The following is a 25,665-nucleotide window of genomic DNA, read 5'->3' as shown; positions in this document are numbered from 1 at the left end:
AGACTCTTCGTAACGTCTTTGCAATAATGAGGTTCATCTTAAGCCAGACAAAATCATTGGATGTTAGCGAGAATAAACTAAAAAAACACTTCATCATAATCAAGGGGTTCAGAGGCAAACGAACTGTAAGGATCATTTCAGTCCCGTGCTTCTATATAACATGGTATGTTTTTTCTGTATTCCAAGAAAGAAAGAAAAGAGAAAAAGATAAGAAAACTAAATTATATACGCTTACAGAATGTGTTAGTTAATTCTGAAGGTTTTGTAAATTTCTTTAGGATAAATACTGAATTTATTAGATTTAACGAAAAAATTATAGTCTTTGTACGTAACAGTATTTGTGTCGATTACTTTTTCTTCAGTGTAAATATTAAGATTTCGACAGATACAAAGGCAAACCATGGTATTTGTAACCAGAAGTATTTGTGTGGAGCAGCTGGGGTGATGCATTCAACTCAGAAAGTGCTTACCCAGATCTGTGCTTGTGATGGATGTGTGGCGCGGAATGGAGAGTGGGTTGTTGTGGAGTATGGGTGTGGATTGTGGTGGAGTGTGGGTAGTGGTGGAGTGTGGGAATTGTGGAGTGTAAGTGGTGGTGGTGTGTGGAAAGTGGTGGAGTGTGAGAGTGGTGGTGATGTAGTATGTGCAGTGGTGATATGTGAGAAGTGGTGATGGTGTGTTGGCAGCCGTGGTTGTGTGTGTGTAATTTGCGAAGTGATGGTGGAGTATGAAATGTGGAAAGCGGTTGTGGAGTGTGGGAAGTAGTGGTGGTGTGTGGGCAGTGGTGAAGTGTCTGAGGAGAGTGTGGAGTGAAGCAGTGGGTGAAGTGAAACGGGGGTTGGGTGAAGGGGGGTGGGGGAGAGTGTCAACAGTGTGGAGTGTGTTGACAGGGTGACGTCAGTGCCTGCAGGTGCATTAGAGCCACTGTGTACCCCTGCCCCTATGTTCCCCTGTCCCCCTGTCCTCCCTATCCCCCTGTTCTCCTGTTCTCTCCATCCCCCTGCTTTTCCTCTGTACCCTGTCCTCATTGTGTGGCCTTTTCCTGTTTTTATGGTTTTTCTTCCTACTTTTCTCCTCTTTTTCTTGCCTCTGTGTTTCCTATCTCTCTGTCTGTCAGTGTCCCTCCTCCCTATTAGCCTGTCTATCCACCTTTCCCCCGTCTCCTGTCGTCCTATAAGTTTATTCCCCGTAATTCTGTCTCTCTGTCCTCCAATTCCCTGTCCAGTGTTCTCCTGCCTGTCACTCCGTTCTCTGTCTTCCTATCCCCTGCCCATCTGTTTCTCCGTCTGCCCGAGTTTGTCATTTTCGTTCTGTCATTTCATCCCCCCCCCCCTTTTTTTTTTTTCCCCTGTCTCTGTTTTTGCTTGTCTGTCTCTTTCTGCCATTCCTTCTATCTTCTTGTCTCCTCTGTCTCTCTCCCCATCTGTCTCCTCATTCTCCTCATCTGACTCCCAGCCTCCCCATTATCGCTGCCCATATGTCTCCCCTGTCTCTATCCTCATTTATCTCCCTTTCTCCTCAACCTCTCTCTCTCTCTCTCGATCTGTCTCCCTTTCTCCTCAATCTCTATCCCTTTTGCCTCAGTCTCTGTCCTCATCTGTCTCCCCTGTCCCTGCCTCCCCTGCCTCTCGTCCTTTGTGGCAGCCCCAGCAGTACAATTGGGCTGGCTCCCTCGACTCAGGCAGGCGACATGATGAGGCTGGCTGGAAGACTTGTGGACAGCTGGACAATGCACACCATTATATAGCATTTCTTGTATGTAATTTTCAGCTTCCATACTTCACCTCACTACATGATTTTCTGTGTATGTTGTTTTTTTATTAATACTTCGCCTCACTACATGCTTCTGTGTAGTGGCTGTTCTTTCATGCTTCACCCTCTTACATACTCTTGTCTGGTATTTCTCCCTTCATACTTCACCTCACTTCATGCGTCTGTGTAGTAGTTCTTCATTCATGCTTCACGTCACTCCACGCTTCTGTGTAGTATTTATTCATTCATATTTCATCTCACTACATGCTTCTCAGTACTGTTTCTCCATTCATACTTAACCCCCGTACATGCTCTTTTGTGATATTTCTTCAATTGAGTTTCATAATGTCCATATCTTTGCATGGTACTTCTTCTACTATTATTATACAGAGAATCGCCATCTTCTGCCTCACTGGATTATTTTCTGTAGTTTCCAGTTATTTTCAGTCCATAATTTTTTCAGCTATTCATATATAGAAATGTCTTACTCTGCCCACTACATTAATTTCTGCACCCTGTAATTTTTAGAGAGTCCATGATCTTCGTATTTTCTCCTCCTGCCCTTCAGAATGTTCACACCTTGCTTGCCTCGAGTACGTGCCTATGTCTAATACTCCTGCTACCCATCATCTAACTCTCCACATGTTCAAATAGTGTCAGATATACCAAGCCAAAAATGTGTTCATCAAATAATTTAGTCCGACTCCGTTCCCTAGTACAAGGAAATAGTGAACTGGGATTAGATCGCGTGTGGACAGTAGCTAAGTAAATATTCACCAATACATGCAGTACACAGTTGACATTAACTAAGCCGCTTTGTTCTGTCTTGGCCTAAAATTGTCATCGCTCCATCCTGAATGCTGAGCTGTAGCAAGGGAATAATGCTGGAATATAATGCAAGTCATGAAGAAGTGCAGCAGAAAGGCTTTAGAGGCCCAGTATTGTCTTTTTCCGCCACTGGGCTACGTGAAATACCCGCAAGCTCTAATATGACAAAATTCTGGGTTAAGGTAAAACGACTACGGTGGTAAAATTAAGGAGCATTATGGAAAGGTGGACTGCAGGTACCATCCTCCTTTCGGGGGGATGGGGGGGGGGAACTGAGGGACGTTTTTGTAACTCAGCAGTTGAGGCGCTCGGTTAGATCAGTGCCACCACGTGAAGTTGTCCCTCTCCAGCGAATCGGACGAAGAATAAAAAGGTGTATTTAGGGTAACACATCCAAACACATCCACATCGTACTGTCAGTTCCATCGACCTGGTTCTTATAATTTACAGTCGGCAGGGTTGATTCATGAAGGCCTTGTATCTTCCTTATTTACAGTTTCCTTTTACACCCGAGAACGTTTTCAGAGCTACTCAAACGTTTCCAGAATTCTCAAACAACGTTTTAAAGCCACACGTTTCCAGAAGTCTCACACAACGTTTTAAAGCCACACACGTTTCCAGAAGTCTCACACAGCGTTCCAGAGCCATTCACACGTTTCCAGAATTCTCACACAACGTTTTTAGAACTACTCAAACGTTTTCAGAATTCTTACACAACATTTTCACAATTTAATAGAACCATGTTTTTTCACAACCTCTCACAGGCTTTCACAACCTCACACATATATTTTAGCAGTTCAGTTTCACAACCCCTCACGATTCAGTTTCACAATCTTTCATACAAGCTTTACACAACCTTCTTGCATTTTCGTAATTCTTAACTAGCTTCACAACCTCATAAAACTGTATCATAGCAGATTACTTTTTCACAACATTTCACAACCCATACACAACATTTACACAACTTCTCAGACATTATCACCAGCTCTCACAACTTTTTCACCGTTCTTCACACACCATTTCACAGCCCATTACGCAACACTCACAGCTTCTTAGACACTTTCACAAGCTTTCACAACGTTTTCGCAAATTGTCACACATCTCAGCACCCATTCACACATTGTTTTCACAGGATTCCTTATTCTTTAAAACTTATACCCACTTCCACAACCTCTCACAAGCATTATCACAGCTATACACGGACCATATTCACAATTCTTTCACAATTTCACAACCTCACTCATTGTCATCGCCACTCAGAGGTCGTTTTTACAACTTCTTACTGTAGATCTTTTAACTACCTTCCACATCTCCACTGCCTGAATTTGGATGACTCTCTCTCTCTCTCTCTCTCTCTCTCTCTCTCTCTCTCTCTCTCTCTCTCTCTCTCTCTCTCTCTCTCTCTCTCTCTCTCTCTCTCTCTCTCTCTCTCTCTCTCTCTCTCTCTCTCTCTCTCTCTCTCTCTCTCTCTCTCTCTCTCTCACCCAAAAGTATGTTCATTACGGATTCTAATGGGATTCGGTAATTATGTCGGAGAGTCTTTGAACGTAAGAGAAAATTCCTTCGTAAGTCTTGGCGCTTAGTTGTCAGATATCTTAGCTTCCAGGGGGGGGAGGGGGAGATAGAGGGGGGAGGGGAAGGGGTGGGGAGAGGAGGAAATGTGTGGAAGAGGGAGGAATAAGGGTGTCAGGAAGGGTGAAAGGGATGGGGGTCAGGAGTTAGAATAAGGATGTGTGTAATAGTGTACAGTGAGGGTATGTGGAAGCATGATAGGGGTGGGGGAGTAAGGGGGTAGGGGGATGAGGGGTGATCAGGGGTGAGGATGAGGACGTGAACGAGAGGGAGGTATGGGAGTATCAGGGAGAGTGAGATGAGTGGAATGTGTGGTAAAGGATGGGGACTTTGAGGGGGGATTGGAGGTGAGGGAATGGAGTGGAAATCTGTGAGGGGGGGGTGTTCCTTCCACTGGGAGTAGGGGGAGTAGTAGCCAGGTGGGAAGGGGGAGTGGGGGATAGGTCGTGTGGGGTGGGTGGGGACGGGACGAATGAGATTGGGAGGGGAAGTGAGCGTGGGGTGGGAAGGTGTGTAAAGGGGGAGCAGTGAGGGTGTCGGGGGGATGAGAGTGATAGAGATATGTGATTGAGGGTGAGGGGAGTGAGGGAGTGTGGTGGGGATTTGTGTAAGGAAGGAGGAGTGAAGGAGTGTAGGATGTGAGTGGGGGGAGAATAGAATATGTGTCGGATCCTCTTGCTCTCACGGGGCGCAGGGATAGGGGAATTGCGAGGCGTGGTGAGAAGGGGGAGAGTGAGATGGATGTGAGCGAGTGAGATGGGGTTGGGAGTAGTGAGGGTGTGTGGGAGGTGAGTTAGTGGCCTGGGGATTACCGTGAAGTGGAGTGAGGGATTGTTAGAAGGATGAAATGTGTAGCTAGGATCAGGTGAAGAGAAGGAGAGGTGTGGGGAAAAAGAAGGATGGGGTGAGGCTGGAATTGATGTGGAGGGAAAAGAAGTTATAGGGCGTGAGAGGTGTGAGGTGTAATGAGATGTGAAAGTGGGAAAGACTCAAGAGGATGGGGATGTGTGTTGGGTGGGAAGTAAAGGAGTGTGGGTTGTGAGGGCGCAAAGAAGTGATGGAGAGTAACCTGGTGGGGTGAGGATGGAGAGTATGATGAGAGGGAAGGGTGAGGGAGTGGGGTTAGGTGGGGGTAAGGATATATTGGCAAGTGAGGGGATTGGGGATAGGGGAAGGGTGAGGGAGTGTGAGAGAGTAAAGGGGTGGGGTATTGGATGAACTCATGTGGAAAAGTGAAGAAAAGAAAGAGGAGTGGAAAGAGTGAGGGAGAGGGGGGGGGGGAGAGCACGAGAGAGCTATGAGATGTTGGAGGATGAAGAGGAGAGAGAAAGAGAGACATCGGAAGAGTGAAGAAGAGTAAGAAGGAGGGGGAGAGGTATTGCTTAGGGGAAGAGGGAAGAGAGGGAAGGGGGAAATAGGGGAAGGGAGAGGTGAAGAAGGAGAGAGAAAAGGACATAGGGGAGGGAAGGTTGGGGGGGGGTGAGAAGCAGGACAGAGAAGCATAGGCAAAGTTGGGAGGAGAGGGAAACGAAAGAAGAGGGAGGGGAGAAGAGAGTAGGGAAGGGAAGGGAAAGGGAGGGGTAAAGTGAGAGGTGGGAAGGAGGAGAGGGGAGGTGTTGGGTAGGAGAGAGGGAGACATAAGGGGAGAGAGAAAAGGAGGGGGGGCATGAAGGTAGGTGGGGGAAGGAGGGGAGTGGGTAAGGGGGTGGGATGGGGAGAGGAGGACGTTCAGGTGGGTCTCGTAACATCAATTTTTGGCAGCAGTATTAGCGTGGCAGTTATCACACCTGGGCGCTCCTGATTGCTTCATCAGTGTGTACCCGGAAAGACCTCCACCATTCACAACTACCCTGGATTTCCTTGATTTTCTTTCTTTTTTATAATGCCATTCGGTTTAAAGTCTGTCTATGTAAAATATATTCGTATCAGTTATAAAAGAGATTAGTGAAAATTACTCATTTCTGTGATTACACTTTTTAGCACCGACTTTCCACATTACCTCGGTTTTTCGCGCCATTTTTGAATAGCTAATTAGTTCCTCCAAGTCAACTCTGATTATGTTTAAAAAGTAGTGGGATTACTAGGGGAGGGGGGAGCAGGGGCTACGTCTCCTCCATTTCTTTTTTTTTTTTTTTTTTTATGTGTCCGACTCGAGGTATGAACTTAATAGCAGTCCTCTTAAATGTCACTCACCTTCACATGCCACACTATCATCATCAGCACTAAATTATAAAATGAATGCGAAGCTTACTTTTCATGTGCTTAGTTACACACACATCACCAGTCAACAGAACGAGTTTGTGAGTATTGGAGTTGAAATTCTAACTAATTCTCCAGGCCGGGACAGACTACTGGCAAACCCCGGTGCAGTCGGGTAAACGCGCATATGTAAATTTCTCTTCCCTCCTTCGATCCGCCCTTGGAAAGTGTGGCGTTACTGTTAACTTTAGCTACACAGGCTGTTCATCGGGATTTTTTTTTGACAGACTTCAGGAGGTTAGGGTAGAGATGATTTAGGGTTAAAGAAAACTGTTAACGAGTCTAATTATCAGCCGTTATTGAGCTACTATTGCTGATGAAATTATAAAGCAAAATGGTCTCCGTCTACCTCATGTTTAACCCATAAGGAAATTATTGTCCGTAGCTCTGTGATGGTTGGTAATTAGACCCTTGTAGGTACAGAATATATAACTCAAAATTATCCCAAGAAATTAACCTCCTGAAGTCTCTCAGAATTCCCGCTGGGCATCCTATATTTTGTAGTTCCCGACAAGATTATTAATAAATATTTTTCAGTATGTTTTATCATTCTATCTGTTAGGTATTACCAGATCTGCATTATAAAACTGTACCGTGAACGCATCAGTAATACCAGGAGATAAAAGTGTAATGAATTGTATTTTTTGAAGCCAATCCCCAATATGCATTTCGCTGAGCTGGAATTTATGCGTCCACACGCCCACACCTCAGTTTAGCGACCTTCAGACTGTGACTTATGGAAACTAATATATGAACTGAATGTACGTCAGTTAATTATACTTCCAGGAAACTTATATAGATAAATAGATAGACAGATAGATAATTGACATAATCTGTATCTGACAATCAGGGACACAAGTTGCCTGATTATTTCACGTCTTCTGCTTCTCAGTGTCGTTTGCTGGCTAATCTTCCTAAGCTGAGACAAGCCTCATGTTTCCCTGTCCACAGGAAATTCTCATTGATATGACGCTTTAAGGCGGAAAAGTGCGACATGCCGTAAACGTGAAACAGACACACTGAAGTGGTATGATGGGTCAGGAGGAGGGAAAGACTGATATAAGGCAAAGACGGTGGCACAGGAGACAGTGGCAGTAGACAATGGTATGATGTAGGTTCGGGTATATGGACAGTGGTATGGTGTATTGTAGATTAGATTATTTCATTGTTACGGACAGGCTTTAGTTTGTGAGCGGACACCCTACAGACTCAGTGGCGAGAGGGAAACTTAACTCCCATCTGGGCATCCTTCGAACAGGTGGCCATTACCAGACCTACCTGTCAATGGCCTCTACCTATCGTTACCTATCGTACCTGCCCGGCGTGAGTGGTGCAAGGGGATCGGTGTGACGACCCATGGATCCGGCGCTCTACACCACACTGCTCAACACTACACCACACTATTGTGCACCACACCACACCACACTGCACTATATCACACCACCCCACAAATCGTTTCCCACACCACACCACACCACTCTCGGGATACACAGATAACACCAGTCCTCTTCCTTCCTCCTTCCCTTCCTAGCCTCGCCTAACCCCCTCCCCTCCTGATCATCCCTCTCCCTTCTTCCTCTCCCCTCCCTTTCCCCCTTCCCCCTTCCCCTCCCTCCCCCCACACTGATAGGACACACCATGCGGCGCTTCCCACACTACACCACACCTCACCACTCTCACCAAATACACCGACAATCCTCTTCCCTCCCTCTCTCCTCTCTTCCCTCACCCTCTCCTCTCTTCCTCTTCCCTCACTTTCTCTTTCCTCTCCTCCTCCCTCTCCTCTCTGCCATCTTGCCTCCTCTCTCTTTCTCTCATCCTCTCCCTCCCTCCTTGTTCCCCTTTCCCATCTCTTCCCTCACCTTCTCTTTCCACTACTGCTTCCTCTTCTCTCCTCCCTCTTCTGTCCCCTTTCTCTCTCTTTCATTCTCTCCTTTCCTCCTTTCTCTTCACTTTCCTCTCACCTTCTTTTTCATCCCCTCCTCTCTCGTCTCACAGCACTCTTCCCTCTTCTCTCCCTCTCATTCTCTTCCAGCTTCGCTCTCTTCCCCTCACCCTCTCTTTTCTCCCCTCCTCCCTCTTCTCCCTCCCCTTCCCTTCTCCCTCCCCTTCCCTTCTCATCCTCTTCCCTCCCCCGTCCCCTCCCCTCCCCACACCTCCCTGGATCACTGTGGCTCCGTGTGTTGACGCTCACGGCATCTGATCCTTTTCCCCTCCCCTCCTCTCCCCACTCCCCCTTTCCCTTTCCCCGCCCCTCCTCCCCTCACTCACCTCCTCCCACCTCTCCCCCATTTTCCTCTTCTCCCTCTCCTTGGCCCCCTTCCCCTCCCCTTCCCTCTCCCCCTCCTCTCCTTCTCCTCCCACCCTCCATCCTTCCCCCCCTCTCCCCCTCCCCCTCCTCTCCTTCTCCTCCCACCATCCCTCCTTCTCTCTCCTCTCCCCACCTCCCCCCTCCCCTCACCGTCATGTGTGGCCTCAGGAATTCGTGCCTGCGGGAAGGGTTCATATCCAGAATTCGATCTTGAAGGCAAATTCGGTATCGAGGCAGGCAGGAAAGGAAGAGTGACTTTTGTTTACCTTGTGTGTGTGTGTGTGTGTGTGTGTGTGTGTGTGTGTGTGTGTGTGTGTGTGCTGGAAAAGAAAGGACTGGGATGTTTATTTCCTTTTTTTTTGTTTTATGTGAGAGTTATGCGTGCTTAGGCTACTTTGTCGTTTGTTATTGTGATTGTTTTCTTTTCTTCTTCCCTCTTCTTCTTCTACTACTACTTCTTCTTCTTCTTCTGTTTGTGCTTCTTGGAGAAAAATTACGCCCATAGCACTCCACCTATAACACAAACCTTAATTTCACAGGGAGTATCACCCCCTCCCTGTCCCACCATCCACTTCTATCACCGCCCATCCTACCGACCACTATCCACCCACTCCATCCTTTTTCCAGCTCCTTATCCTCCACGTCTAACTTTCACCATTTCTCTCCGCGTTTGTAATTTACGCTTGCTTTGAAATGCTTTATCTTCATCTTAGAAAATACGTAGGAGGTTGAGGAGTTAGAGATGACCCTTATTACCTCTTTGGGTAGGGGAGGAATTACCTAAGGTGAATATAATCGCCTGTATGTAGGAAGAAAAAACGGAAAATGTCGGATTCAAGGGGTTAAGAGAATGTGTTCTTCCCCCTCCCCCCCACTGCCACCCCTCACACACCAGGCAGTGTTTTCAGTCTGGGATGTAGGGTAAAGACAAAGTTGACCTGTGTTGTGACGTTCATGTTTCAGATATTGTTCTAAAAAACAGTAGGTTTGTCATGGGCTCTCCCGCAACACCTCCACCAAGTATGGTTAAAACAGGACAAACAATCTTCGTTATGTGAAGGCCGGAACTCTTCTCACGGCCTCCATGAGAAGAGTTCCGGCCCCGTGAGAACAATTTTGGGTGTGCAAAAACAGATAGTTTGACTCCGATTTTAACCAAATTTTTGAAAAGTTTGACGGATCCTTCATGACAACTTTTTTCAGTATTCGAGCACAGAAGGTCAAACGTCCAGGTTACAGTGTAAGGTCAAATGCGGTAATTCTTTGTGAGGTTGATCTAGAAACAAAGGCTTCCTGATCCCCCCCCCCCCGATAGTCCCACCAAATATGCTGACACTAGATGAAAAAAAAAACTTTTCGGTGTCTCATGGCTGCCATGAGAATAGTTCCGGCCCCGTGAGAGTAGTTCTGACGGTGCCAAAACCATTAGATTTTCCTATATTTTATTCAGATTTGTTGGATGGATTGGCGGACTGCATATGAAAAAATTTGCTACGTTTGAACACCGTAGGTCAAGCGCCCAGGTTCCGGGGTAAGGTCAAAGGTGATCATCCGCTGATGCCGACATGACGCGGGTCCACGGTCGACAATTGTGCTTGTCTTTTTTTGTACTGGCGAATTTGGTTTCATGACAGAATGAGAGGAAAGAGTAACTTTTTTTGTTGGGGGGGGGGAGCTTTTTTCGTGTGCTTAGAAACCAGGGAGTGATATGCTGTTTTTTTTTTTCCCCCTCGCAAATTTGGAGTTGCTAAAACGGAAGGAGTTGTTCCTTTTTTTTTTTCTTTTTTTTTTTTTTCATATATCCGCGTACGTTCATATTCGGTGTTATGTCCGAAAAAAAAAATAGTTCACAGTCTCCTTCCTTTGTTCCTATTATCCTTTGTACCGGCAAATTCGGTTTCATGTCAAAAGAGAGATTTTCATTTTTCTTTGGTTTTAACTTTAACTGATTTTACTCCCGGGGTCACTTTGCGGGGAACGGGAGGGCGGGTGAGTGTGTTCGGATACGGAGAGCCCCGGTCGAGATGGAAGAGCCGGGAATGTCAATAACCGAAACAAATGTGACCACGGAGGTGTCGCGCCAAATTACGGCTTAGACCAGGGTTGCGTAAAATATGTGTCCCGTATCAGGGTATATTTCACAAGTGACAGGTTTGGGCTATAAAAGTAATGGCTACTGTCTTTCATAATTCGCGTCAGCTTCCAGTCTCCCGCCAAATTACAGGCTATTTATTTATTTCCTTGCTCAGCTGGAAATATATAACGTTCGTTGTAACCGGGAACGAAATTGATCCGTCTCGTAGGTAAATAATTAATCGGTATAATGGTGAATACATTTAGATTTAAATACTTCACTCTTTATCCAATATATCTGTGCTTGTCTGGAGTATACACGATTGGGATAAAACAAACAGGATTTTTTTTTTTTTTTTTTTTTCATAATTTGCACCGACTATAAAGCTTTTGTTGAATTTCAGGTTATATCCCTAATTCCGGTGCTTGATTAGAATATACACGTTTTGGGTGTAAAGGATAATGGATACTCGACCATAATTTACCTCAGCTAATTAATCTCTTACCAAATTTCAGGCAACATCCCTCATTTTTGTGCTTAGTCGGAAAATACATGATAGATCCAGGAACAAAATCTGTCAGTCTGGTAAACAACGAATCGGTAAATGGCGATTGTATTTAAACGGAAACACCTCAGGCTTTATTACATATTTCTGTACCTGGTTCGAAAATAAAGGGTGGAACTAGGAAAGAAATATGCCCTTTTGCTAGCCAACGAAGCGGTAAATTGTTAAATAATTTTAAATCCAAGCGCTACAGAACTTATCCCACGTTTCTGTAATTTATTGGAGAGTATGTGATGGAACTGCGAGCGAAATCTGTCCATCTGGCAGGCAGCGAACTGGTAAATAATGAACAATTCCTAATCCAAACATTTATATGCCTCGCCCATTCTCCACCTCCTCTTCCTCTTCACCCGAACGGATCATTTCACTCTCACACACACTTTTATACTCGTGGGCAGCACAGGAAGGGTAATTATGAAGCTGATAAAATCCTGAAATTTTTAAGTTAGCCCAGCATTAAGCGACGTAAAAAATGGAACGAGTGAGCAAATGTTTGAGTTGGTGATTTTTCGAGTTTTCTCTCATTTCTTCCGCCTTATTCTCTCTCTCTCTCTCTCTCTCTCTCTCTCTCTCTCTCTCTCATCCAGGTAATATATTCGCCAAAAAAAAACTTCGCTTACCGGGACATGCATAACAATGAAGGCCTTATTTATGGGATTATTTATCGTCTTGCTAGCTTGATTCAGCCTTAATTCTTCTTCCTCCTCCTCCTTCTAATTGGTTTCCTTTTTATTACTGTTCTCTTCCTTTTTTTCTTGTTCTTCTCTCCCTCATTCATCTTCTTTCTTTCTCTTCATATTATTTTCATTTTCATTGTCCTTCTCCTTCTCTTCCCCCTCTTCCTTGTTTTCTTCTTTTTCTCCTCCTCATTTTTCTGTTCCTCTTCATTTTTCTGTTCCTCATCATTCTTTTCCCCCTTGTCCTCATCTTATATCCCCTCCTCCCTCTCTGTCTCCTCTCCTCCTGTCTCTTTCCTCCCCATCCCTGAACTCCTTCAGCTCCTACTCTTCCCCACACCTCTCTTTCCTCACCCCTCGTGTCCCCACTTCTCTCCCCACCTCTCCCCCCCTCATCCTCGCTTTCCATCTCCTCTTTTCTCCCCCCTTCTTCCTTTCAACCTCTTCCCTCCCCTCCTTTCCCCACCTCTTCTCTCCCTTTCATTTCTCCCCACACCTTTTCTTCCAACCTCCTCTCTCCTCTCCTTTCTCCGCCTCTTCTCTCTCCTCTTCTGCTTCCCGCCCCTCTTCTCTCCATGCATCCCTCTCCCCCTCATCTTCAAGCTCCTTCCTCTCTCCCCACCCCAGCTCCTCCTTCAGCTTCCCCAGCCCTTCTTCAGCGCCTTCTTCAGGTGTGTCTGGATGGGCAGCTGTCGTGCTAGGGGCGTGGACGAAGAGGCACGCCCTTCAGGTAACATCAAGAGGAATAATAAGCTAACTAAAGAGGAACAAACACGCTCCCGCTTCGTCTGTTTCAATCTCGTAAAGGTTTCTCAATTATTTAGGGCAAACTCGACGCCGCCTCTCTGTAGTTCGTTCCTGTAGGAGGGTTGACGCTTGGTTGTAGGTACCGGGAGGCATGACACGTATTCTGATTGGCCTTATAGCTGCTGGGGATTGGAGCCAGGATTCCGTGGGCTTGAATGGCGAGGGAGTGACAGTGCGGCCCGTTTGAGTTGAGTAGATTTTGGTTAGTTTTCAGATTATCAAGTTTCAGTCCTCTCTCTCTCTCTCTCTCTCTCTCTCTCTCTCTCTCTCTCTCCCCCCCCACCCTACCTTACTGCCTCCTTAGGTGGCAAAAAGGTTTGGATGATGATGATGATGATGATGAACTCCCTAACACCTCTGCTTAAGCGATTTATTTTTCACGGTACATCTTGATTTTTCCCTTGTATATTGATCATCCCCTCATCGTATGGAGCGCGTGGAGAGTGAAAGACTGACTAGGAGAGAGTAACCTGTGACAGACATACAGACAGCCACACTTAAAGAGAGTCAGGATGATAGATATATTGACTGACAGACTGACACGTGCTAGATGAAGGTAAGAGTGGATGTGTGAATATATATAGGCCGATATAAATAGATGGATAGATAGATAGATAGATAGATAGATCGATAGACAGACTGATGGATAGGTAGGTAGTTAGGTAAGGTAGGTAGGCAGACACGGATAAGGCAGATAAAAATGGAGAGAGAGAAAGAGAGAGAGAGGAGGGAGGAAGGGAAGGGGAGAGCGTAGATACTGAAAAAACAGATAGATATAAATAGATAAAACAGCGAGATACTTGGCGCTAACTATGAACAACCCTAAACCATCATTCCCCACTCCCCCCCCGGCTGTGACGTAGGAAGGCCTTGTTACGCTTGTTATGTCGAGATGTGACGCAGTTTTATGGATGGGTCGTTAATCACAGCTTGTTTACTAATGAAAGTGCTTGTTTGCTCTCTCTCTCTCTCTCTCTCTCTCTCTCTCTCTCTCTCTCTCTCACAGAAACTTTGTGTGTGTGTGTGTGTGTGTGTGTGTGTGTGTGTGTGTGTGTGTGTGTGTGTGTGTGTGTGCATATTTTAAGTGTGTGTGTGTCGGTATGCATACTTAAGTGTACCTGTGTGTGTATTAGAAATGCGTGTCTTTGTATCTGTGTCTGTTTTTGTTTGTCTTGGTGTCTGCCTTTGTGTGCGTTTCTGTGTGTACGTCTGTGTGTCAGCGTGTATGTCTGTATATCTCTGTATGTATATGAATACTTAGGTATGTTTATACCCGGTATGTATGTGTTTATATATTTATGTATGTATGGTGTGTTTATGTACTTTGTGTGTGTGTGTGTGTGTGTGTGTGTGTGTGTAGATTTAATTGGTAGCAGGAAAACCGACAGGGTGTATTTCGTCCACACAGCCAACACTATCGATTCTTTCTATTGGTATCGCCATTTTTTATCCCTGTATTCAATGGTCACGATGGGAACAAACTTAAAATTCTCTCTCTCTCTCTCTCTCTCTCTCTCTCTCTCTCTCTCTCCCCCACGATGCTAACGTCTATATCAAGCAAGTAAAGTTTGTCTGTCTGTCTGTCTGTACGCTTGTATGTATGTACTGTATGTTAGGTTAGAGCAAGAACGGCAGGCGATGATACTGAAATGTGGCAAGCTGGGAGCGTAGAGTTTTAAGAGCCCTGTAATGCAAGCGTCAGTGAGTGCAGCGAAGGAGGCACTTGTCACTATAGAGATGCTCCTCGTTATTAACCTCCTTCTCCCCGGGTACGCCCTTTATTTTGATGTGCCTAATACCTGACGATTTTATGTATATCAGAAATTGCCTCCCTGGGTGGTATGGGTTAAATAAAATAAATATGAAAGCGTGAAAATATGAAAAATAATCCCTCGTGAAGTATGTGCTGAATAATATGCTAATGTATAATGGAAAGTCTGGTTACTGGGGTAAAGTTCGCCTTACATTTTTGCAAAAATATTGTGAGCCCAGGCATTACGATTAACTAATTTTGTTCTGTTTTACTACTACTACTATTACTACTACTACTACTACTACTGTTATTATGATTATTATTGTTGTTGTTACTACTACTACTACTATTACTACCACTACTACTACCACTATTGTAGCATTGATAATTCCTCTCTCTCTCTCTCTCTCTCTCTCTCTCTCTCTCTCTCTCTCTCTCTCTCTCTCTCTCTCTCTCAGCGTCAGTATTATAAACAGAATATCATAAGTGACACGGGAACAGCGTAATGAAGTTTGCAAGTGAGTGGACAGATGCAGGGTCACACGTCGCGTTGCACAAGTTGCAGAATTAAATTGCAGAGTGACCAGGTGGGGTGGGCTAGAATAGTTAGGATAGTAGTAGTAGGCAAAGTGGTCTAGGGAGAAGCTTACTGAGGAGGGATAGTAGGATAGTAGTAGTTCTAATAGGCAAGGTAGTCAAGGGGGAGACTTAGTTTGGAATATATTTATGAAGCATCCTGTTGTAGTTTGCAATATGAGGCTGGACGGTAGTACGTGGCCTGGAGGTAGCACTACATCGTGTGAGGGGATGGTTGCCGCCTCCACCATCCAGCATAAGTATAAACCACAGAAAGAAATATAGCAAAACAGTTGATATTTCAGTATACATCAGTGTTCGCAGTATAAATCAGTGTTCGCAATATGAATCAGAGTGTTAGCAGTATAAATCAGTGTTCGCAATATAAATCAGAGTGTTAGCAGTATAAATCAGTGTTCGCAATATAAATCAGTGTTTGTTGTTCAGAGTGTTCGCAGTATAAATCAATGGTCGCAGTATAAATCAGAGTGTTCGCAGGATAATCAGAGTGTTCCCAGTTTTTTTTTTTTTTAATAAGTCGAGAGGGCGGAAGGTTTGAAAAAGAAACTTGTCTGTGATGAAACTATATACTCCTGCGTGCTCCCTTAGTCATCTGTAGGCAAGGGCGGAGCTCCCTGAAGGACGAACTCTAAGTGGCCGTCTCTTTGATCACATTCTTTTAGTTCTGGGCGGCGGGCAGTGTTGGGAATATTTCTTTTGGAACGTTTTGGACACCACTGGAACCTTTTTGGAAGTACTTGAACGTTTTAGGCACCACTGGAACGTTTTAAGCACCACTGGAACGTTTTGGGAGTCACTGGAACGTTTTGGGAGTCACTGGAACGTTTTAGGCACCACTGGAACGTTTTAGGCACAACAGGAACGTTTTAGGCACCGCTGGAACGTTTTAGGCACAACTGGAACGCTTTAGGCATTGCTGGAAAGTATAGGTGTGCAATATTTTTTTAAGGCATCAGTTAGCGTCCGCAGCAATTCTTTTGGACCATTTTAGGATTCCAGATAAGTCCTTTGGAACCTGTACTTTAAGCTGAAAGCAATACCATGCTGCAATATTCTTTGAGCCGTGGTGTGGTGTGGTGCAGTGTGGTGTAGTGTGATTGTGTGTGTGTGTGTGTGTGTAAGGCTGGTTGGTGTCGCATACAATCCCGCGTCTCCTGGGTGCCAATAATGTTCCCAGCGAGGCAATTAGTATCAGGTGGCTGCCTCTGTCACCCTGCCACCCACCCACACCACTTACTCCACCACCAGAATCCCCCATCCCTCTAGAACCCTCCCCTCTACTCGCTACCACAATCCCCCTACCCACTGGCACCCTCCCCCTACTCACTCCCACTTTCCCCCTACCCACTCCCACTCTCCCCCTACCTACTAGCACCCTCCCCCTACCCACTCCCACTCTTCCCCTACCCACTCCCACTCTCCCCTACCCACTCCCACCCTCCCCCACCCACTCCCACCCTCCCCCTACCCATTAGCATCCCCCTTTCACTAGTCACCCCACTCACAGAAAGCCCTCCCCTTCTAAAACTAGTCTCCCACTCCCTCACCCCCATCAACAGCCCCTTCCCTCCTCCCCACCTTTGATACGCCCGGACAGGGTTGGGGTGAGGGGGGGAATGCGCTTTTTATTAATCCCTTCACCACGATGATCTATTTTCTAGTATCTTCTTCGTACCTTTAGAAATTTTTTGTTTACCTTCTGAGATACTTTTTTAAAATATAGCTACAATTAACCCCTTCACTACAAGAATTTCCCTGAACTTAAGCAGAATCGTCTAGAGAAAAAAAGAATATGCCAAAAAAAAAAAAAAAGGAATGAAGATTAAGTTGCTGAATTGAAGGGATTAAGACAACACAGAACCCACCTAAAGTGAAGCGTTATATTTGGACCACCTTATATAAAACACATGTTCTTAGTCATAGGCTTAATCAAAAAAATAAAACGCCCATTAATATTCTCAGCCAGACATAAACCAAACACTTAAATCCAAGACCAGTATTCTCGTCGGTTGAGAAAACTCCCTAACACTTTTTCCTAAGCGATTTGATTTACTACACCTTACTGTCCTCTTCTGTGTTACATAAATCCTTCCAGTATCGCCATACTCTGCATAAATGACGTACAGAAGGATATTAACCAGCCAAATCCAAAAATAAGTCGCTAAGGAAGAGGTGTTAGGGAGCTTCCTTTCCCGACGAGAATGCGGTCCCAAGTATCCCACAAACAAAGGCAGAAAAATAAGAAAATACTGCGGGGAAAAATATAGCCACATGGCCGAGCAAACTCCACGAATATTATATCTCTGAAGCCTGTTTTGTATCTCAGTTATTCTCAGTTATTTACAAAAATTGACGTGTAAATCATTTTCAGAACGCGAATAATAATGTGGCGTCAGTAAGTGGTCGGGGAATTAACGATGGAAGAGAAATTTGACTATTACTTTAAGTATTACATGACATGGATATATTGTGAGTAAAGAGCATTATTTTGAGATATTTTATTAGTCTGAAAATTAACATCTGAAAATTTTGTTGCAGGGTGACTTAAATATAGCACTCCACTTGCTATTCACCTAGCAGTGTCTTATGTTCTGGAGACGGCTTAGTCTGCTGGTATGGGCGTGGGTGTGGCAGTGGGAAAAGGAAATAAATAAATGATCCAAGGCATATATTAACGCAAATGGACGAAGTATATTAAAGTCCCGTATTCAGCCGAACTCAGAATATACTTGCAGCCCCAGGTTCATTTAAAACGTGAACCCAGTGAACTGCAGGCTGGAGTTTCCCCTTCTCCTGCAGCTCACCATTCTCCTTTCGGGGGGATGGGGATGCAACTGGGGGACGTTTGTTTAACTGGGCAGTGAAGTCGTCCTGTTATATCGGTGCCACCACGTGAAGGCGCCCCTCTCCAGCCCCCCAATTACAGTGAACAGCCAGGACAAGAACCCCAGACGCTGTTTATCATTAGAAGGCAGTGTAAATCGTAATGCAGACGGGGTATACATCAGAGCAGACCTTCATGACATAGGAGACTCGTATGTTATTGGGGGGACAAGTACAGTGCCTCACTCCTCGGTGTGTGTGTGTGTGTGTGTGTGTGTGTGTGTGTGTTGCGGGAGGGTTACCAACCTCGAGAACCCTTTAACAACCACCCCACTGCGATTACATCACTAATAATATTCCTCTTTCTCTCAGACGATTTCCTCCATCTTAGGACAGGTATCTGGTATTGAATGGGTTAATTAACGCTCTACCTGTACATAACTCCTCCAGTATGAAAAGTGTGTTCTAAGGGGAATAGAAGAAGCACGAAGATGATATATATATATACATATATATATATATATATATATATATATATATATATATATATATATATATATATATATATCATCGCAAACTTTCTTGACGTAGGGCTTTCGTATGTTGGGTGGGGAGGGAGTAGGGGAAGGGGATGAGCGCTTATAGTACTCACACCTTTACGGGGGGAGGGGAAGGGGGAGGCGGCTAAAGTAACTCACACCTCGAAGGGGGAAGGGGAAGGGGGAGGGGACATCAACAGTGAGGTCCCTTTCACCCCTCCACCGTGATGAAAACTAGTATAATCTTGACATTTTCAGGCATTTCCCTCAACTTACAAAAGCCCTCACGTTCTGGAGCGGATATTGAAGACAGGATTCAGCTTCCCTACAGCAAAAATTTTCTAAACTTAATACAAGCGTCTGAATGTACAAAGAATAAACAGGGAGACGTCATCTTTGTGGAGTTAAGGGAGATCGACTCGCTAGTAACTCACACTTCAACGGAAAAGGGGGCGTGGGGGAAAGGGGAAGGGGGGGACCAGAACAGGGAAGGGGGCGTAGGTGAAGGGGGGACGGGAACAGGTCAGGTAAGGGGGCGTGGGGGAAGGGAGGGTAGAGTAGCACTGAACACACCAACACACTTGATATAGGAAACGCATGTCAGTCTCTGAAATAATTAGTTCATCGTAATTAACAGAATGAACCTGCTATAGTCCATTTATTTCAGCTTGGCAAAACCGATTTACACCCGCAACTTCAACGCCGAACCTTGATGTGAGGTTGACAGTGACGTTAAATGCCAGATATAACGAAATGGAACAGTGAAAAGGCGTGGTAACAACTCACTTCCGGTAGTAGGCATTTTATTACATATCTGACTCTGAACGTAGATTGGAGAGCCCGTTCCCTGAGCTCCAGCGGTCCTCATACGTGTCTTAAATCTTCACATGGTCACCACTTTCGGCTCTAACACCCACCGTCCATATTTAATCATGCCAGGGGTGTCTCATGCATGACTATAGTATAAAGGTAGGAGCAGGGGTGTTTTTAGGGCATCAGATATCGGTGAAATCTTACTTAAAATTCAAACATTAAGGTAGCAGTTTCGCGCAGCACAGAATCATAGTCATGTTTTCTCGGGCAGCAGACCACTCATGTAACCCCTGGCCACACAAAAGCTACAGGGGAGGCAAGGTATCTTCGTCAGGAAACTCAGAGCGGACCACAGTAACTCATTTCTGTCCGTGGTACCAGGAGAGAGTAAATAGTGTGAGGGGGACAGACGGGCTTCAGGCAAGACTCACGAATTCCTTATTTCACTTTTCCCGAGGTGAAATGTAGTGGGCGCTTTGTCCGGGGTGACGGGGGGAACCGCACGCCCTCGCCACCACCCTGCATACCACTCACCCCAACTTTACCTAAATCTTTTTTCTTTCTTTCTTTTTTTCTTTTTTCTTTTTCTTTTTTTTTTTTTTGAAATCGAAAAAGACTGAATTTTACTTGTATGTATGTATGTTAGATAAGTAGGTAGGTTGGTAGGCAGGTGGGTAGGTAGGCAGGTAGGCAAGTAGGTAGGTGGGTGGGCAGGTAGGTAGGTAGGCAAGTAGGTAGGTGGGTGGGCAGGTAGGTAGGTAGGCGGATAGGTAAGTAGGTAGGTAGCGAGAGAGAGACAGACAGACAGACAGATGGACAAACGTGTATATAATTATTTACCACTTGCACTGTACGCATATTGCACATGGTACTGGATATCAGATTATTGAACTGCTTACCTGTATATGAAAAGCTGAGTAAAAGATATGTTAATGATTATACACATGCACATATAATAAACCGCATACTTTTTTAATTATACGTCATCATCACATTATCATTATCATCATCATCATCATCATCATCATCATCATCATCATCATCTTCATCTTCACACTTTCCCGAGAGTGGGAGGGATTCAGGAACAGGAAGGACAATAGCAGAACAAACAACAGAGTGGCAAGTGAAAATAAGTCACACATTTATTCACTTAATCAGGCCTTCCAGTTTCCTACTAGTAGTTGTAGTAGTAGTAGGCAATAGTAGTCGTAGTAGTAACCCTAGACTCATTTGGACGTGAACCCAGTGGACCATCATCCTTTCGAGGGATAGGGAGGGAGTTGAGGAACGTTCATATAACCAGACAACTCCATCACCCACTCAGATCGGCGCCACCACGTGAAGGCGTTCCCCCTCCAGCTCCACCCCAAAAAGCGAAATTAATAATCGAAATAGTCAGTCAGATACAGTGACGTGGTTCCAATCGGCTGCTGTCGTGTAAGTCAGGATTCAATTAATTCCGGTGAAAGCTTATGGGCGGCTGATGTCACGCGGAATGAGTAGCGGCCTCACAATTCCAAAGAGGTTAGTTAGGTGATCAGATGTCGGTGTAAGGATAGATATAAATAGATATAGTTGGTTTGCTTTCATCTGACGGTACTGGGCCACTCTCACAACTTGAATACTAAGCCGTGGTTGCCTGAAATTCGATGAGCTCCAGTTACTAAGTTAGGAGTCTCCTTGGTTACTAGTCAAATCAACCCTCTAATCTGGCATTTGAGCTGCATGGGGTGAGTGGTCTTCAAGTGAGAAATACTTAACTACGAAAACCTCTCATTTCGGGCGAGGTTAATTATTTTATTTGATGTTGGTGTAAGGAGCGCTATGGTAGTCTGTTATTTTTTTTTTTTTTTTTTACAAGTGCACTGAATGGGTTATAGGAATCGGGGTGGGACGACGCATGGAAGTGTTTTAATATACAGGTGACAGCGTGTGTGTGTGTGTGTGTGTGTGTGTGTGTGTGTGTGTGTGTGTGTGTGTGTGTGTGTGTGTGTGTGTGTGTGTGTGTGAGAGAGAGAGAGAGAGAGACGTATCATTAACCCCTTCAGTCAAAAAACGTCCATGCATCAGTTTGCAATCACCAGACGATATTATCTAACTCGGGAAGGTATTTCGAGCTCGAGAGGTGAGACATGTCCTTCATTAACCCCTTCACTACAAGAGGTCTCTCCTAATTAAAATAAAATCACCTGTCATTTGCAATAACCCACGAGAAACAGCTCTGCGTCTGGTGTTGGCAAGTCTCCCTCGACCCCAACTCCTTAACAACAAATCCTGGTAATATGCGCAACTGTTGCTTGATTGTGGAACTTCGGGCATTTGTCTCTCACGTAGCACTTCATTCTGTCCCAAACACCTGCTCCCTAACACCCTTTCCTAAGCGACTCATTTTGCTTATTACTCCACTTAGTCCAAAACACCAGCTCCCTAACACCCATTTTGCTTATTTCTCCACGCTGTCCCAAACACTAGCTCCCTAACACCCTTTCCAGCGCGACTCATTTTGCTCATTACTCCACCCTGTCCCAAACACCAGCTCCCTAACACCCTTTCCTGAGCGACTTATTCTGTTTATTACTCCACTCTATCCCAAACACCAGCTCCCTAAAACCCTTTCCGAAGCGATCCATTTTGCTTATTGCTCCACACTGTCCCAAACACAAGCTCCCTAACACCCTTTCCTGAGCGACTTATTCTGTTTATTACTCCACTCTGTCCCAAACACCAGCTCCCTAACACCCTTTCCTAAGCCATCCATTTTGCTTATTACACCTTACTGTCCTATTCTCTGTTATATAAATCATTCTAACATTGCCATACTCAGCATAAATAACTTACAAAAGCATATTAACCAGTCATATCCAGAAATAAATCGCTAAGGAAGAGATGTATTTGTAAACTCTATTAACCCGTTCACTCTTATTATTTTTTTTTATTTGTTCCTACTTTCCCTAAGCGATTTTTATTCAACTCAAGGGAAGCTTGTCAAACTTGAAGAGTTAAATACAGCCTTCATTAACTCCTTCATAAGTAGATGTTTCCTCTAAGCTGGAAAAACAAGCACAGGATAATTATGCAGCCTTACTCTTCAGCAGGCGACGCTATGAAACCAAGAGGCTCAGAGTAAACGCAAATAAATACCATAGTTAGCCCTAGAAGATGTCCGCAGCGATAACCCTAAAGCAAAAACTGTTTTCTGTGTTGCTGGGTAGCGGTTTCTTTCACATCATCATCATCCTCATCATCATCATCATCATCATCATCTTCGTCATCATCATCATCATCATTGTCATCTTCGTCTTCATCATTATCATCATCATCATCATCATCATCATCATCATCATGCACCATCCTTGTCCCACTCCTGCGGCCGCTGTGGCTTGGGAAAAAGAATAATTGTATGTCAGTCCCATTTGTATCCAGACAATTTATATTCAGATTAAGAGAGACTTTTCGAGCTGGGGGGATGAAACACGGCCAAAATAAAACAGTCTGCCCAGGATAACTCGTCGTAGGGCTGAAGGGGTTGAGTTTAAAGCAGACCAACGACAAGAAAGTAAGCCCGTGTCACGCTCATACACCTTGCTGCTCACGACGCAAGGAGAAAGTAGCGTTGTGAAAAAATGTACCTCGACTCCGCAGGGCCCTTCCTCTTATCTTACACTCTCGTTTTTTTTTTTTTTTTTCATTAGGTAGAACAGAGGAGAGGCAAAAAATAGAAGTGGTGTATTGTTAGGGCCTAATGCAGGTGGATGAAGGTAGGTCTTTGTGTGGCAGAGTTGTGGAGTGGAGGAGGGGGGCAGAGGGGAGGGGAGGGGAGGGCGACAGGACAATGTTAACTCCCCCATCTCACCCCCATCACTATCAACCATCCCACCCCTCACCTTGGTCACTCTCCCTCACCCACCCACACACTCCCCCCAACCTACCCCCACTGTTACCCTCCCCACCCCCACCCCCACCTACCCCCACTGTCACCTCTTCCCCCTCCCCGGCCCTTTAATTAGGTGAGTTAGGTAGCGTGGTCGGGTCAGAGACAGAAAAAGCTAGGTTAATTTAAGGCTGTGTTGGGTCAGGCAGGTTTAAGTGGTCTGTCATGACTTTGAGGTGGATAATGAAAAGGCGGCTGCTGTGTCTAAAATGAATCGAGAGAGAGACATGGGGTTGCAAAATCACTGGCAGAGAAGATACCTTAACAGTTTTTCCTTTGCGACTTTGTTTTTCCTTTGCGACATTGTGACAATTTTTCTTTTGCGACATTGTAATGCAACTTAGTTTTTCCTTTGCGACATTGTAATATTTCTTTCTTTGCGACTTTGTAACAGTTCCTCCATTGCGTTCATTCATTCATTCATCATCCAATCCTACATTGCCCCATGAGGAGCGTAGGAGTCCGGGACTAGTCAAGTTGGTCCTGACATTTAATTTGAGAGTGACCAGCCTCACTCATCCCTGAGTGGCATAACGTGAGCAATAAACCCCAACCATCCCTTGGATATAAACCTTCACCGGCTCAATCCGATTGGAGCCCCATAATTACCCACTAAACCACTAGGTGCCAAAATTTGGTTATATGGTTACCACCCAGCGTAGTAAATGGTTTCCTGGTGTACAGGAAACCATTTGGCTTGTCACTCAAGTGTAGAGTCACCCACGGGCAGAAGGAATAAGAAAGAATGAATGAAGAAAGACAGAAGAGGGCGTCTGAAGTCACCCACAGGCAGAAGGACAAGGAATGACAGAAGGAAGGAAAGAAAGAAGAGGAAGGAAGGAAAGAAGGATGGAGGAAAGGAAAGGGCAGACACCCGAGAGCAGCACTACATCGAGTAAGTGGATGTTGAGCACCCCCACCTACCGCATAAGACATCGTATATAACACCATGAGAGTCTCCCACATCTTACTTAAACCATTTTAGTTTTTTATATTCCTCAGTGAAATAAAATCTTCTGGTATTAATAGGAATAAAATGCAAAGTCTGTCTCCGGACTAAGCGGGGTCACTGTAATTATTCCAAAGCCCTTCACGCGGACGGTTTTTCCCTTAATTGAATAAAATCGTCTGACCTAAACCAGAATAATGTATTGTGTGTCCTTGAGATGAAGGGATAATACGGTGCAATAGACAAAATAAATCGCTGAGAAAGAGGTGTTACGAAGCCTCCTAAGCGGGCGAGAATACGGTCCACTGAAGGCGAAATCTCACAAAGAATTCTACACAGTATCATTAAAAGTTTTATTCAGATTAAAACTTTACAAAAATACTGTTGGTAGAAGATGACAACAGAGGCAGTGGATCTCCAGAAAAGTACTGTTGACAGAGGGTGACAACAGAGACAACGGATCCCCAAAAATTACTGTTGGCAGAGGATGACAACAGAGGCAATTTATCTCCAGAAAATACCGTTGGCAGTGAAATGAAAATAGAGGCAATGGATCTCCCACATAATAGGCCAGTTAGGGAGAGTTACGAGGGGGAACTTTTATCATGAATTCACCGTCGCCTGTAACTTATCCCCCGTTATCAATTTTATCCCCGTCCTCAGCCACCTCGCTCATACCTGACCTCGCCTAACTCAGTGCGACTTAACCCTGTCAGCCTTTGGCCATTTTTAGGTTATTCTTGCCATCTCCAGGCGATTTTATTCAGCTCTCGACAGATTTCAAGCGAGAGGGGTTGGATAGAACCTTCATTTTCTCCTTCATTACACAGAGGACATCTGCATATGTCTGCCTCATCCCTACTTTCCGAAATGAACTTAATGCGTAAAGGAGAGTCCACATTTGGGTCTGTTCGATTTCCAGCACTCAATAAAGTGCCTGGAGCGGCATTGGTGATGGCATAAAAGCATTCATCTTCCATTAGCTATTTTACATCCGACACTGAACGCCTGAGTACAACTTATCATGGTGCTAATCAGCCGTTAAAAAGGACCAGGTAGGCACAATCAGACACATGGTTCCTTGAAAAAGCGAAAGATAAAGTTTTTCATCATAAGATAATACTGTGACTGTGCCGTTTCATAAATGCTACATGCCCACATTCAGCCATAAAGCAGCGTGAGAATTGTGGTGGTATATCTGCCACGCATCTGAATCAAGAGAATATACAGTACACAATAATCTCAGGGCAAAAATATATAAAATAATAATAATAATAATAATAATTATAATAATACACAATCATGCAGTGGAGAAGACACCAACTTAGACATCCTTACTTCTACACGGAACCATGGTGGTTAGGTGACAGCTTGTTCGTCTCTTGATCTGCGTGTCTCCCGAGTTTATGGATTGA

The sequence above is a fragment of the Coenobita brevimanus genome, chromosome 43, assembly GCF_032717465.1.
Source record: "Coenobita brevimanus isolate Jiangsu-jjx chromosome 43, ASM3271746v2, whole genome shotgun sequence".
In the NCBI taxonomy this organism is placed as follows: domain Eukaryota; kingdom Metazoa; phylum Arthropoda; class Malacostraca; order Decapoda; family Coenobitidae; genus Coenobita; species Coenobita brevimanus.
The sequence above is the reverse complement of the archived record's forward strand: the minus strand, read 5'-3'. Positions refer to the sequence as shown.